The sequence below is a fragment of the Rhinolophus sinicus genome, linkage group LG06 (assembly GCF_036562045.2).
Source record: "Rhinolophus sinicus isolate RSC01 linkage group LG06, ASM3656204v1, whole genome shotgun sequence".
In the NCBI taxonomy this organism is placed as follows: Eukaryota; Metazoa; Chordata; class Mammalia; order Chiroptera; family Rhinolophidae; genus Rhinolophus; species Rhinolophus sinicus.
Window position 1 is genome coordinate 149,131,802 of NC_133756.1, and position 14,558 is coordinate 149,146,359.

The window sequence follows — 14,558 nt, forward strand, 5'->3', positions numbered from 1 at the left end:
CTGCCCCTTCATTCATTTCAATTAGACACATAGGCCACTAAATAAGAGACAAAAGTGTGTTTCTCTCACTGAAACCTAATAAGCCTAAGTGCCCATAATTCAGCCTAGATAGAGAAAAAAGTAATTGGAGTAGAAAACCAAAGAAATGCAGCAAAAGCTAAGGAATCTACCTTAAAAACACCACTGAGTGGCTAACAGACATAGAGTCTACCAGGGTTAACTAGATAAGGAGCTAGCTAAAAAAAAAAAAAAAAAAAAAAAAAAAAAAGGATCATAGGACAGAAAGCGGGTTGTAACAGCTTTGTTACAAGACCCTAGGAAAGCATATTCTCTGAGGTGCATTTTAGATGCTACTAAGAAGGATGAAAATGAGAATCTCCCAAAAGGATAAACCAAAAGACTATGAATCAGGAATCCATGAACAGAGAAACTTCTCCAATAGAGCAGAATTATACCTAAACAAAGAATATATCCAATCCCCAGCACACCTCTTCCATTTGATCATTACCTATTAACTACAAGAGGGGCATATAATTTGCCCTTTGAGTCATAGATTCCAGGCCAAAAAGGGTTATAGACAGTCTGAGGAAGAGACTACAAGGCATCTTTTAGGGTCTGAGATTCTGAGCTGGACACACAAGTGGGAGCCCCTTCTGCATTGTCGCTTCTTGGGAGCAAGTAAATGTACTCTGTATAGAAATGAGAATCTGCATTACTCAGGGTTCTCTAGAGAAGCAGAACCAACAGGGGTGTATGTGTGGGGTGGGGTGTGTGTGAGAGTGTGTGAGTGTGTGTGTGTGTACTTGCAGTGCAGTCCTGTTGGACCACACAAGTATTTTCCCTATCTATATAAACCTTGTTACTCTGTCTGTTTAAAGATTGCACTGCCAGGTAGAATCTGAGCTAATGCTTATGGATATCATCTTTTACCTATTCAAAAATTATTTCTTTTAAATGAAGAACTTGCTCTGCTATTTATCTATCTCCCACTCTTATACTCTGTCGATATCTATTTTAAGGAATGAGCTAGATATTGAGGAAGACTTACAGTTCATCCAAAGACAGACCATAGGCAGAATTCCTTCTTACTCAGGGGAGGTCATTCTTTGTTCCATTAAGGCTTTCAATTGATTGGATGACACCCACCCACATTATGGAGGGCGATCTGCTTTACTCAAAGTCTACTGATTTAAATATTAATCTCACCTAAAAATCACCTTCATAGAAACATCCAGAATATTTTTGACCAAATATTTAGGTATTGCGGTCCAGGCAAGTTGACACATAAAGTTAACCATCACAGAGTCATATGAATATTTGGTGGTAGATGGAGGTGCTGTTCATTAATATTCAGCTTTTTTTTTTTTTTTTTTTTTTTTTTGCTCATATCTCTTTCTCTGACTCTGCTTCTCCTGCCATCCTCTTTCACTTACAAGTAACCTTGTCAGTATCTTGGGCTCACCCAATTTCACTTTCTCACCCTCAAGCCCCCATGAAGTTTCATGACACTCGAGAAATTAGGTGACTTGCTTTGACCACTGAATTGTAAGCAGATGTATCCCATGTCACTTCTAGCTGGAGCTTTTAACAAGCCAGGACAAGATTTAGCAAACTCTCTCTTTGTTCCTTAGTCTTGGTAACCATAAACAATCCAGAGGGTATCTGCTACCTCACCCTGGATCCTGGAAAGAAGACAGTGAGGAGCAGAGCCCCCAGCTAGACAGCAGTTGTTACATGGTGTACAGAACAAGGAACCCTTGCTATCTGAAGCCATGGCGACGGTTGGGTTATTTGTTTCACAGACTAATCTAGACCATCTTGCCAGATAGAATGTATAATACGAGGAAAGTTATCTTAGGAGATATATTATATAACATATTTAAAGCATAGAGTTTGGGTTTAGTCAGACAAATTGATACTCAAGTCTGAGACAATCCCTTTCCAGCTGTATGACCATAGCAAAAATTATTTAATCTCTCTGATCATTAGTTTTAATAATCTGTACACTAGAGATAATTATGCATATATTGAATTTCCATTATATGCTAGGGGCATTATTTTAGGCACTGGGAAAATAAAGATGGATAAAGTGGATTCTGAAACAAAAATTACATGTCTATTGACACAAAGAATATAACTTTAGCAAATTCTTATTCTACCACTTAACACGCAGTAGATAGTCAATAAATGTTTCTGATTTCCCTTGAGCACTTATTTTAATGTAGAAATATCCTGAACTTTACTGTTAACAGAATTGATACCACCTGCTAACAGGTGCCTTAAAGAACAGTCAAAATCTAAATAGATTTTCCTTCAATCCACATAAATGCCAAGAACCAGTCAGACTAGAGTTTTGTAAAATCACATGTTTGCTTTTGCATTCAGTACAAATGCTAAATTCCTCAAATCTCCAGGGATGGAGATTACTTTTCAGCAGGCAATGTGGCTGACTGGAGAGAATGCCTTCTTCCCTTCTTCCCTAGGACCTAAGTATCGTACATTACATTTCCTCTGCTCCGTTTGTTCTCAGTAAACGTGACCCAGGTAAGGACATAAATGGGTATATGGACATAATAAAAATAGACAACAACTGTCTGAAACATATTAATGTTTGCTAATGACAAAAATTCAAAATAATAATAGAAGAGCACTGTCATCTGCTACAGACTGAATGTTTTTTCACCCTAAAATTTGTATGTTGAAACGTAACCCCCAATGTGATGGTATTTGGAGGTGGGGACTTTGGGAGCTGCTGAGGTCATGATGTGGAGCCCTCACAACAACACTAGTGCCCTTATCAAAGAGACGCCTACAGCTTCTTCACATCTTTCTCCATGTGACGCCACAGAGACAGGATGGCTATCTATGTAGCAGAAAGTGGGTGCGCACCAGACACCCAATCTTCTGGCACCTTCATCTTGGATTTCTCAGACTTCAGAACTGTGAGAAATAAATGTTTGTTATTTAAGCCACCTAGTCTATGGTATTGAATTATAGAAGCACAAATGGACTAACGCAGCATCTATCAGAGGCATACATATCAAAAAATAAATACCGAATCACTGTCCTACATAGCTAGATAAAATCTTTCCAGGTTTAGTAGGGATGTAAAACACTCAAAATTGCCTATTACTCCGATATTTTGTTTGGGGAATTAATTCTACTAAAGCAGAGAAGGATATCTACAAAAAAGTTATGAATCAGCATGTTGATCCTGGCACTGTTTCTAACAATATAAATTGTATACAATATACTCTTAGTCCTAGAGTATTAGTTAAAAAGATCAAGATAAAAGTCTGCAAAGAAGTACCAAACAAACCTTTAAAAATTTTACACACATACCTATTTAAAAAAGAAACAAAATGTAATAAACTGTGGAATAAAAATTAAAATATACGCACAGAGAAAATATCTGAATGAAAGTGCTTCAGTGATAATAAAGGTTATGTTTGGCTAGGGAGTATCATGAGTGTTCAGATTGTTAAGGGTGTTTATATATTCTGTGATATTTCTAAAATGAGTGTGCATTGGTATTTCATGAAATAAAATTACTCACTGAATTAAGCAAATTTAGGAAAAAGTAAAGCCTAGCTCACGTCTATAATATATATAGCAGGCACTGACCATTGAAGAATATCAAACATCTGGTACCTCTATCTAGTAAGAGGTAAGAAAATATATATTTGCTGATGGCTGTTCACATTTGTGTCACCACTAAAAATCACAGATGATTTTGTTTCAGTTGACAAGTAAAACATCTTGAGTACACAAAGCAATGCTAGGTTGTTCCAAGAGTAACAAGAATACAAAATATGTATGTCAATTTTGTATATGGTGAATTAGAAATGAAAGAATTACAACCCTTTTCTCTTTGGAATTACTTGGTAGATCAATGATTTTCCTAACACGTTATTAAAACTTCTTCAGGCAGTCAAAAATGGATTAATAGCACAGGGTTTATTGATTACAATGTAATTTCTATTATTATAACTGAATAATGTTTTTGTCTGCAAGTGGGAAGTACTCGGAGACATCTCTTTGACATACTATATAGTTCACATTGGTGTTCCTCACAGAACTCGATTTCTGCCTAATCACTGGGAGAAGTACGTGGGTTAGACCACTACGTACTCATTTTTAAAAAGAAAACGTCTCAGAGTGGGGGAAAAACTTTTAATTTGTTTTTAATACTTTTTTCTAAGGAATCAAGGTAAATATTTTTTTCTTTGTAACTAGACACAAATATTTATTACTTCAAACATTGAAAAGTAAAAGGAAAATGTAGTAAAAAATATTTATTTGAAGCCCTAAAACTCAATTAGTGAAATTGACCACTTCTTTTTGTTTTACTACCTGAATTTTATGGGCTTTGTAGCAACTTTTATGGTTTAAAATAAAAAGGACTTGCAGATGGCATGTACGTGATGAGTTATAATAGTTCATCAGAAACAGAAACACACACACACACACACTCCAATATCTGATAATCTAGTCTCAGAAATAAAAATATTAAGGTATCATGGACTCCTTGCTATTTTATGTGCTACATAAAAGAACACTATGCTGAAAATTAAACTGTATTGCAGTTTTATAAAATGTGCTTGGAAATTTTTGAAAAAAAAATTATGCAACTTAGAATTGACAATATGGAAGTAGGTGTATATTGAAAAAAGTCATTATAATTGAAGCAATCTCTCATTTTAAAACTGTATTAAATATCTGTTTCATTAAATTATCACTAATGTTATTGAACATTTACTCTGTGTGCCAAGTAGTTTTCTTAAAGAGATCTAAAATTAATTATTATAAAACTATTAGGAATTTGGTAAAATCGTTGACCTATGGATGCAAAGATAGTGCACTAAGATTAAAACTATATGAGAAAATAGAGGTAAATGTCCTAAAATTACAAAAGTTCTGGTTAGAATGATAAACATTTTTCCCTCAATTTCTCATGCTTTCCTTAATAGGCCTATAATTTTTTTTATAACTTAAAAGCAGCAACTAAATTTCAAATACCCAAATGTTCTGGAAAAATTTTGGCGGGTGATTATATACAGTATTAAGTTTAGCATGAAGAACTCTATCTCTCCTTTAACACAGTCATTAAAAAATATTTAGAGGCTAATTTGTGTAATTGAATTAAAATGCATTTTTGTCATTTGAGTTCTTCTTAGATGGAAGATATCCAATTCTGTTGCGTTTAAACATCTCCTCTTTAAAAATGAAAAAGAAGGAAGGAAATCATTAAAAAAGAAGAAGAAAGAGAGAAAGGAAGGAAGGAAGGAAAGAAAAGAAAAGAAAGAAAGAAAACTCTTAACTTGCTGAATGCCAACAACAAAAATATAGCCCAAATTCTTTTTTGGTAAATATCACCACTCATACCAATTAATCCCTTTATCAATATCTCAAATAGCTCAACTATGGGCCATATCAGTCAATTAACTTCTAACACCTTCTAAAAGGAAAAATTAAATGGGTAAAAATTTGATTTGCATATCCTGAGAGATTCAATACAACTTCAGTGCTGCCCATGCACAGAAAAAAGAAGTACACAGGAAATAATACTGTAACCTTCTAACAACTCAATTCCTAAATGTTGTTTTGGAGTCAATCTAAATGTATAGAAGGAAACAACTAACAATGCTAATGCAATATTTTATCATATTTTCTCAAGACCTCTTTCTTGTATTAACAAGTTGTTCATGCCTATTACCTATATACTTTAATTTGTTGTTCTGCTGAATCAGTGAACATTTTGCAAAGTTGTAGTGCATAGGATACTAATTAAGGTACCTCAAAGAAAGACATACCCGAGTTCTGACAGGAAATAGTTGGCACACTCAGACTCAGATAATTTGAGGAGTGTATATTTTTTTAAAGGGGGCTATTTACAAAGAGGTAATGAGGAGTAAAGGAACCAGGGTGCAGAACTTTGAGCTAGTAAGAAAAGAGGAGTCACTGACCTTTAGGTCAGAAGGGAGTAGGAAAGGAAGCTGTTCAGGTAGACAGTGTGTACATATGTTACACATAAAGGTAACTAGGAAAGAAACAGACCTTTGCCTAAGGGATCCGTCCAGCTTGAGATGAACTCATGGAGAGGAATCCCAGGGAATGAATATTGTGATCTCATTTTTCCTTTCTTATTATCTCTTGTTGGGCCTCCCCATTGGTCAAAGAAAGGACTGTAGCCCATTGACCTATCCTTAACAGGTCAGCCTGCAGGACAGGGGTCAGCATAGAGGGAACAAATGAAAGATATCCGACAGAATAACTAAATGGAGCCCAGAGAGGAAATGTAACAGAATTTCAGGTCCCTCTAGGTTAGTATCTCTGGTACATTATATACATATAGAGTTGCAGAGATTGGCTGAAAATGCACCAAATAATTACAGAAGAGGCATAGGTTATACAGTTATTCAAGTTACTGCATTAGAAACTGAAAGACCTCCCAAATTAAGTGAACATCAGTAAGCCTTTCTGAATTGTTACCGATGTTAAATTTTAAAACGTTTTGTGTTGAGAATTATTTAAATTTTGCAGATGTCCCTGATAAACAGCAATCACAGGAGTGAACATCATACAAGAAATAGAATTCAAATTCTAAGTCAGCACATGGGTAACATTCAAGATGTTTTGCTGTGAGAAAAACAAATTATTTTCTTCAATAAATTACTTATCTTTATATAAAGTTAAAACTAATTTAAAAAAAGAAAAGTTAATTAAACAATAAATCATTTGGCCCACAAGCTACCGAATAATCACTGTGCATTGGCCTGATCCCTTTTCACTAAATGTAAGATCTCCTGAAGGCCTGAGCAAGGTACCTGGTTGGAAAACTTCAATCAATGGGTTTCAGTGCATGCAGCCAATGGGTAATACTGGAAATAGTGTCCCAAAAGTGTCTTTGGAGATCAAACCTGGGGCAAATACACTCAATGCAGGCTGCTGATCCATACGAATTGGAGGGAAAAGAGAATAAAAAGGAAAGAAAGAAAGAAAGAAAGAAAGAAAGAAAGAAAGAAAGAAAGAAAGAAAGAAAGAAAGAAAGAAAGAAAGAAAGAAAGAAAGAAAGAAGAAAGAAAGAAAGAAAGAAAGAAAGAAAGAAAGAAAGAAAGAAAGAAAGAAAGAAAGAAAGAAAGAAAGAAAGAAAGAAAGAAAGAAAGAAAGAAAGAAAGAAAGAACCTATTTTGGTAAGGCAAAAATTAATACACAGGGAAGGTGAGTATGAAGTAATTCCTAAGAGTCTGCTCAAGTTCCTAAAATAGTTTCTGAGATTTCCTATCTACTCTTCTGTGTATTTACTGGGTGCATTTAAAGGACCTGGAAAGGATTTTATTTCTTAGAAAAAATGTAACCAATGGATATTCTTTTATCAAGTGGTTACCAATAATTTTTAATGTGAGTATGTGTATGAGGTCAGACAATTAAATTCGTGAACTTGTTGCAACAACGTTGCTAACCTTTTTTGATATCAGAGGGATTATTTATTATGAATTTGTACCAACTGGACAAACAGTTAACCAAGTTTACAATTTGGAAGTGCTGAAAAGGCTGAGTGAAAAAGTCAGATGGCCTGAAATTTTTGCCAAAAATTCATAGCTTTTGCATCACGACAAGGCACCAACTCACACAGCACTGTCTGTGAGGGAGTTTCTAGCCAGTAAACAAATAACTGTATTGGAACACCCTCCCTACTCACCTGATCTGGCCCCCAATGACTTCTTTCCTTACCCAGAGATAAAGCAAATATCGAAAGGAAGATATTTTGATGACATTCAGGACATCAAGGGTAATACGACGACAGTTCTGATGGCCATTCTAGAAAAAGAGTTCCAAAACTGCTTTGAAGGGTGGACTGGGCGGTGCATAGCTTCCTAAGGGGAGTACTTTGAAGGTGACCATAGTGATATTCTGCAATGAGGTATGTAGCACGTTTTCTAGGATGAGTTCACAAATGTAATTGTCAGACCGCGTATGTTCATGTGTGTATAACCTACATATCAATAGATATTTTAAATTATTTAAATAAATAGATCAGAATATGAAACACAGGTATAGCTCATTCAGCAGAGTGTTTTTAAAATAATTACTTTAATGATTTGAAATGGTTTATAACAGACTAACCCATTAAATTTTCACATTTTTATTTCAGGAACAAACTATTTTAGCAAAGGTAATGCTAATGTGGTCAGAGCAATTTTAGAGGATCCTTCAGTACTTAAAGGTATTAATTCAACTCATTAGAATTACTGATTAGTAAGCCTTTGTTAAGAATTGTGGGCTATAACAATTAAAACAGTATGGCGCTGGCACAAAAATACACACATAAATCATTAGAACAGAATAGAGAGCCCAGAAAGAAACTCATGCCTATGTGGTCATTTTATCTATGACAAAGGAGGTAAGAATATACAATAGGGTAAAAACAGTCTCTTCAATAAGTGGTGCTAGGACAACTAAACAGATACATGCAAAAAAATGAAACTGGATCACCTTCTTGCACCATATATGAGAATAAAATAAAAATGAATTAAAGACTTAAATATAAGACCTGAAACCATAAACTCCTACAAGAAAACATAGGCAGTACACTCTGTGATATCGGTCTAAGTGATATTTTTTCTGATCTCTCTCCTCAGGCAAGGGAAACAAAATAAAAAATAAACAAATGAGACTACATCAAACTAAAAAGATTTGCACAGAAAAAATCAAAACAAAAAGACAGCCTACTGAATGAGAGAAGATATTCACCAATGATACATCTGATAAGAGGTTACTATCCAAAATTTATTAAAAAACACTTATACAACTCAACACCAAAAAGCAAAGAAACCAATTTTTAAAAGGGGCGGAGAACATGAATAGAGATTTCTCCAAAAAAGGCATCACATGGACAACAGGCATATGAAAAGATGCTCAATGTCACTAATCATCAGAGAAATGCAAATGAAAACCACAATGAGATATCACCTCACACCTATCTGGATATCTATCATCAATAAATCAACAAACAACAAGGGTTGGCAAAGATGTGGAGAAAGGGAACCCTGGTGCACTGTTAGTGGGATTACAGATTGGTGTCACCACTATGGGAAAGTTTAGAGGTTCCTTAAAAAATTAAAAATGGAACTACCTTATGACCCAGCAATTTCACTTCTGGGTATTTATCTGGAGAAATCTAAACCACTAATTTGAAAAGATATATGCACTCCTATGTTCACTGAAGTACTATTCACAATAACCAAAATATGGAAACAACATAAGTGCCCATCAGTAGACGACTGGATAAACAATTGGTATACATATACAATGGCATACTACCTGGCCATAAAAAAGAACGAAATCTTACCATTTGTGACAATATGGCACATGACCTAGAGAATATTATGCTAAGTGAAATAAGGCAGACTGAGAAAGACAAATACCATATGATCTCACTTATATGTGAAATCTAAAGAACAAAACAAACAAACAAAACACACAGACTTTGAGCTTTCACTTTAAAAAATAAAGTAAAATGAATATGCCATGAGGGTATAGTGTACATTACAGGGAATATAGCCAATAATATCACAGTAATTTTGCACAGTGACAGATAGATACTAGGCTTATTTATCGTGGTGGTCACATCATAAGGTATATAAATGTCAAATCACTATGCTGTACACCTGAACCTAATATAATACTGCATGACAACTGTACTTCAATAAAAACAATTATAAAATAAAATGTGTTGTGGGCCTAAAGAAATAAGGAAGTTCATCATACTGACCTCAAGGGGCTGACTCTGATGAAGTGATAAGGCATACACAAAGTTCACAGTAATTTAGATAAATTATGATATGAGATTTAAGAGAATTTGAAATGTAGCCATGATTGAATAACAGAGAGGGGAGATGTTGTGCTTAGTTATTATCTTGGTAAGAGCAATTTTAGCCGTGCTTAAAGCAAAATTTTAACACTCAGATAAAGAGTGGTAAATAAAAGGGTGTCTAAAATTAACTCAGTTAATTATTGAGCCCCTACCATTTTGGATATTGTGCTACTGTGTTTCCTCGAAAATAAGATCTAGCCGGACAATCAGCTCTAATGCATCTTTTGGAGCAAAAATTAATGTAAGATCCAGTCTTATTTTACTGTAAGACCGGGTCTTATATAATACAATATAATATAAGACCGGGTCTAATATAATATTATAATATAATATAATATAATATAATATAATATAATATAATATAATACCGGGTCTAATATAATAATATAATATAATATAATATAATATAATATAATATAATATAATATAATATAATATAATATAATATAATATAATACCGGATCTAATATAATAATATAATATAATATAATATAATATAATATAATATAATATAATATAATATAATACTGGGTCTTATATAATATGAGACTGGGTCTTATATTAAATTTTGCTCCAAAAGATGCATTAGAGCTGATTGTCCGGCTATGTCTTAATTTCGGGGAAACACAGTAGGTACTGAAAATGTACTGTACAACAAAATAAAAATAGCCCCTTTTCTTGTGTAACGTCCCACAAATCGGCAAAGTACATTAACAGTTCTATAGCGAAGTCTGAATGGGGAAAAGGAGTCTAAGAGGGGAAAAGGAGAACAGTGAGATGAATGCTTGTTTCGATGTGATTTGAAATGGTTGAATTTTTTTCCCAGGATAAGGTAAACATAAGCATGTTTGGGTTTTGCCTGCGTGAAAGGAACATGGGAAATAGACAAATGAAAATCAGGATGAATAGCTGATTTAATAAAGTTGATAAGGAAATACAAAGTGTTAGGATCAAAATCTATTATTTTGGGAAACAAAAAATAAAAAATAGATAGATACACATCAAATTTCCTCATCTTTTCTAGAAAGCAGAAAGTTGTTTCATCTGAAACTGAGAAAGTCTGGGGAAGATTTGAGTTTAAGAAGAGTAGAGATTTTCAACAACCACGAAAGGGCTGGAATTCCACTCAGGACCAGGTAGGGTGTGGCAGCATGGAAATGTTGAATGTCTTTTATATGTCAGCAAACATGCCTGATCCTTGCCTACATGGAGCATTTGAGCTAATGACAGATACAGAAACCAATCAAATAATTACACAAATAAGCATCAACTTAGCAACTGGCAAGGTAAGTATGCAGGGGATAAAACTGATAGCAAACAAGAAGGTTAGAGAGAATCCAATGCAATTGGCTGACTTTGGATTTAGGGAGGTAAATAAAATTAATGTGGCATCCAGGAGATCAGAATGATAGAGGATGACCAAAGTGGGATAAAGAATGAGTTCAGTCAGAGTCAGGGAGTAGAATAAGTGGGAATATATGCAGTGGCGGTCAGAAAACCAGCTTTCAAAGTTTTATTAGAAGCATAGCTGCTATGAACGACAAAGTGGTTCCAGGCAAAAATACAATGTGTGTGCTTAGAGGAGAAACGGCCCTGGAACGGGTTCATACACAGTCCCCAGTCTTACCAGGGAGAGCTCGCTCAGGCCAAGGATTCAACCATCAACCATATTAATTAATTAAATTCAGTCTACTCCAAGGTACTTTAAGTACATATGAGACAATTTTCTTTCTACTTTTTTTTCTTAAAGATAGTCACGTTGTACTCACATTCATTCAGTGTGTCAGATGTTCCAGCTCATTGGGCCCCACTCTTATTGGGTGATCTTGCAGCCTTGAAATACAGAGAACCATTTCTAGGAAAGAGATAACATTAAAATATGGCATTACACTTAAGGAAGTTAGAAAATAGCCCAAGCAAAATTATTTGAAATTAAAATCTACTTAATAGAGTAACCTAGAGGGAACAATTTATACTTCTATATATTTATCTAAGAGTATATTCATTTTATAATATGTCATGCTTGAGGCTTTTCCAAGCATATAAAAGGCTTTTTAAAAAATTACAGTAATCATAATATTTAGTTCTAGATAAATATCTCTCTTTATCAAATTTTTCTTTATATTGTAGAAAGAAATATCTCTCTTTACCAAATTTTTCTTTCTATTGTAGAAAAATCTTGTAGAGCAAGATTTTTTTATAAAGGAAAAAATGTGTGTCTATAGCTGTAGCTATTTTATCCCCATCTTTCTTTGTAGACTCTATTTTAGTCAAGAGAATTTATTCCTTATTCCTGAACAGGCTTTGCCTTTTCATTCCTCTATGTCATTGCTCATGCCATCTTATCTACCTGAAATAATACTATTCTTTTGTCCATTCCCATTTCCCACTCAGCAAACTCATAGTCATTCTTCAATACCCAGCTCAAATATGACCTTCACCCCCTGAATCCGCCCATCAAAATTAATCTCTATCTCACTGTATTCCCACAGATTGCTGCATATCATTTATTATGAGAATTAAGCCAGTGTTCCTAATCCTATCTCCCTACCTTTCAGCCTTGAAGATGGAGAATATTTTATCTGTGAGATTTATGTTTTATCTGTGAGAGTTTTTTGTTTTTTGTTTTTTTCTTCTTAAATCACCATCTACTCTACACACATAATGGACATTTAAATATAATATACAATTGTTACTTGCTCTATCTTGGAGTGAATCAGCCATTTAATAATGCAATAGTCAGGGCTTTTCACTATACCAATTTTATATTTCTTATCAATTAAAATACTTTTTCTTATATGGCATCCAGAGCATCATTCTCTCTAGTTTTCCTCCTTAAATTGATTATACCTGGTCTCCTCCAAAATTCTCTCATCGTCCTAGCCTTGTCACAATACACTATACCATGGCTCACATCTTGTACATCTCCTATTTTCTATTAGACTAACTCCCTTTGATTCAATCTAGGTTTATGACCATACATATCATCTATACACCTGGGATTGTCAATTTTTTATTTTTTATTTTTAGCCCAAACCTCTGCATGAGTGTGATACTTACAAGCAACTGTGTACTTTATAGACCCACTTAGAATGCTAACAGGCAATTTAGAATTAGCATATTCAAAACTGAGCTCCCTGCCACCACCAATTTTCTCCTTGTATAATTTCTACCAAGATAAGGCTATTTCATCCTACCAATTTCAAATTCCAAAAATCTCAGTCATCTTCTCTCCCATACGCCATATCAAGTATGTTAACAAATCTGATTGGTGCTAACTTCAAAATATATCTAAAATGTGACCACTTTTTTTTTCCATCTCTAATTCTACTATATTGGTATAAACTACTATAAACTGTATTAAGATTATTGCCATGGACTCTTACTTTACTTTATCCCTTCCTTTGGTCTATTCTCCAAGTAGCAGCCAGAATGATTCGATTAAAAAGTTAATCAGATTAAGTCTCTTGTCTGCTCAAAAATTTTTGGTAGCTTCCATCTCATTCTAATAAAAGCCAAAATAAAAAGCTAAAAGATTTGGTAAAATTTTACATGAGTTGCTCCTGTGGTAGCACTCAGACCTCCTTTCCTTGTTCACTCTGCTCATACCACAGTGGCGTCCTGCCCCATTGTTCAAATATCCCAGGCATGTTTCATCCCCTGGGTGTTGCTTCTCCTATTCCGTCTCCCTGAAATGTTCTTCTGCTGACCCAGATAAACCTCCTACACATCTCCACTGGGTCTTTCCTGAAATGCATTCATTTTCTTAGTGAAGGCTTCTCTGTCAGCCCTATTTAAAAGTGAACACCTTAGTATTTATACAAGGAAACCCAAAATACTAATTTGAAAAGACATATGAATCTATATGTTCATTGCAGTATGGTTTACAATAGACTAGATATGGCAGCAACCTAAGTGTCACCAATAGACAATTAGATAAAGAAGTGTTACATATATACAATGGAATATTACACAACCATAAAAAAGAATGAAGTCTTGTCATCTGCAACAACATGGATGGACTTAGAGGGTATTATGCTGAGTGAAATAAGCCAGACAAATACAAATACCATATGATTTTACTTATATGTGGAATCTAGAAAACAAAAATAAATGAATAAAGAAACAAATTCACAAACAAAGAGAACATTTTGATGGTTGCCAGATGGGAGATGGGCTGGGGGGATGGATGAAGGTGGGGAAGGGATTAAGAAGTACAAATTGGTAGTTAGAAAATAGTCATGGAGATGTAAAGTACAGCATAGGTAATACTGTCAATAATATGGTAATAACTATGTATGCTGTCAGATAGGCACTATACTTATTAAGGTGATCATTTCATTAGGTACTATACAATATCTAATCACTATGTTGTATATTCAAAATTAATATAATACTGTATGTTAAACGTAATTGAAAAACATTTTTAAAAATAAATAAAAAGCAAAGTAGGCTATTTTCTACTATATTAACTATTAGTAAAACCTAAAAATAGGCCATTTACATTTTCCTGATTTACAGAGTCAGGAAAATATGTCATAATCTAATAATAACATTGATAATGACAACAGTAATATCTAAGAGTTCTGAGTACTTACTATAAATTTACTAAACATCAGGTAGAACTCTAGGTGATTCCCTATATTATTTCATTTAATTCACAAAATAACCCTGTGTAGGT

At 34.1% G+C, this 14,558-nt stretch overlaps 1 protein-coding gene across 14 annotated transcripts in view; it reads right to left on the reverse strand.

The window, feature by feature from the left end:
- The window catches only part of LRRC4C (leucine rich repeat containing 4C), a 1,074,501-nt gene that overhangs the window by 639,069 nt on the left and 420,874 nt on the right, over positions 1-14,558 (reverse strand). For all 14 annotated transcript variants that reach the window (XM_074336244.1, XM_074336243.1, XM_074336242.1 and 11 more), the window contains one exon: positions 11,647-11,732. The gene's annotated coding sequence lies outside the window, so the exon portion shown is untranslated. The remainder of the gene's footprint in view (positions 1-11,646; positions 11,733-14,558) is intronic.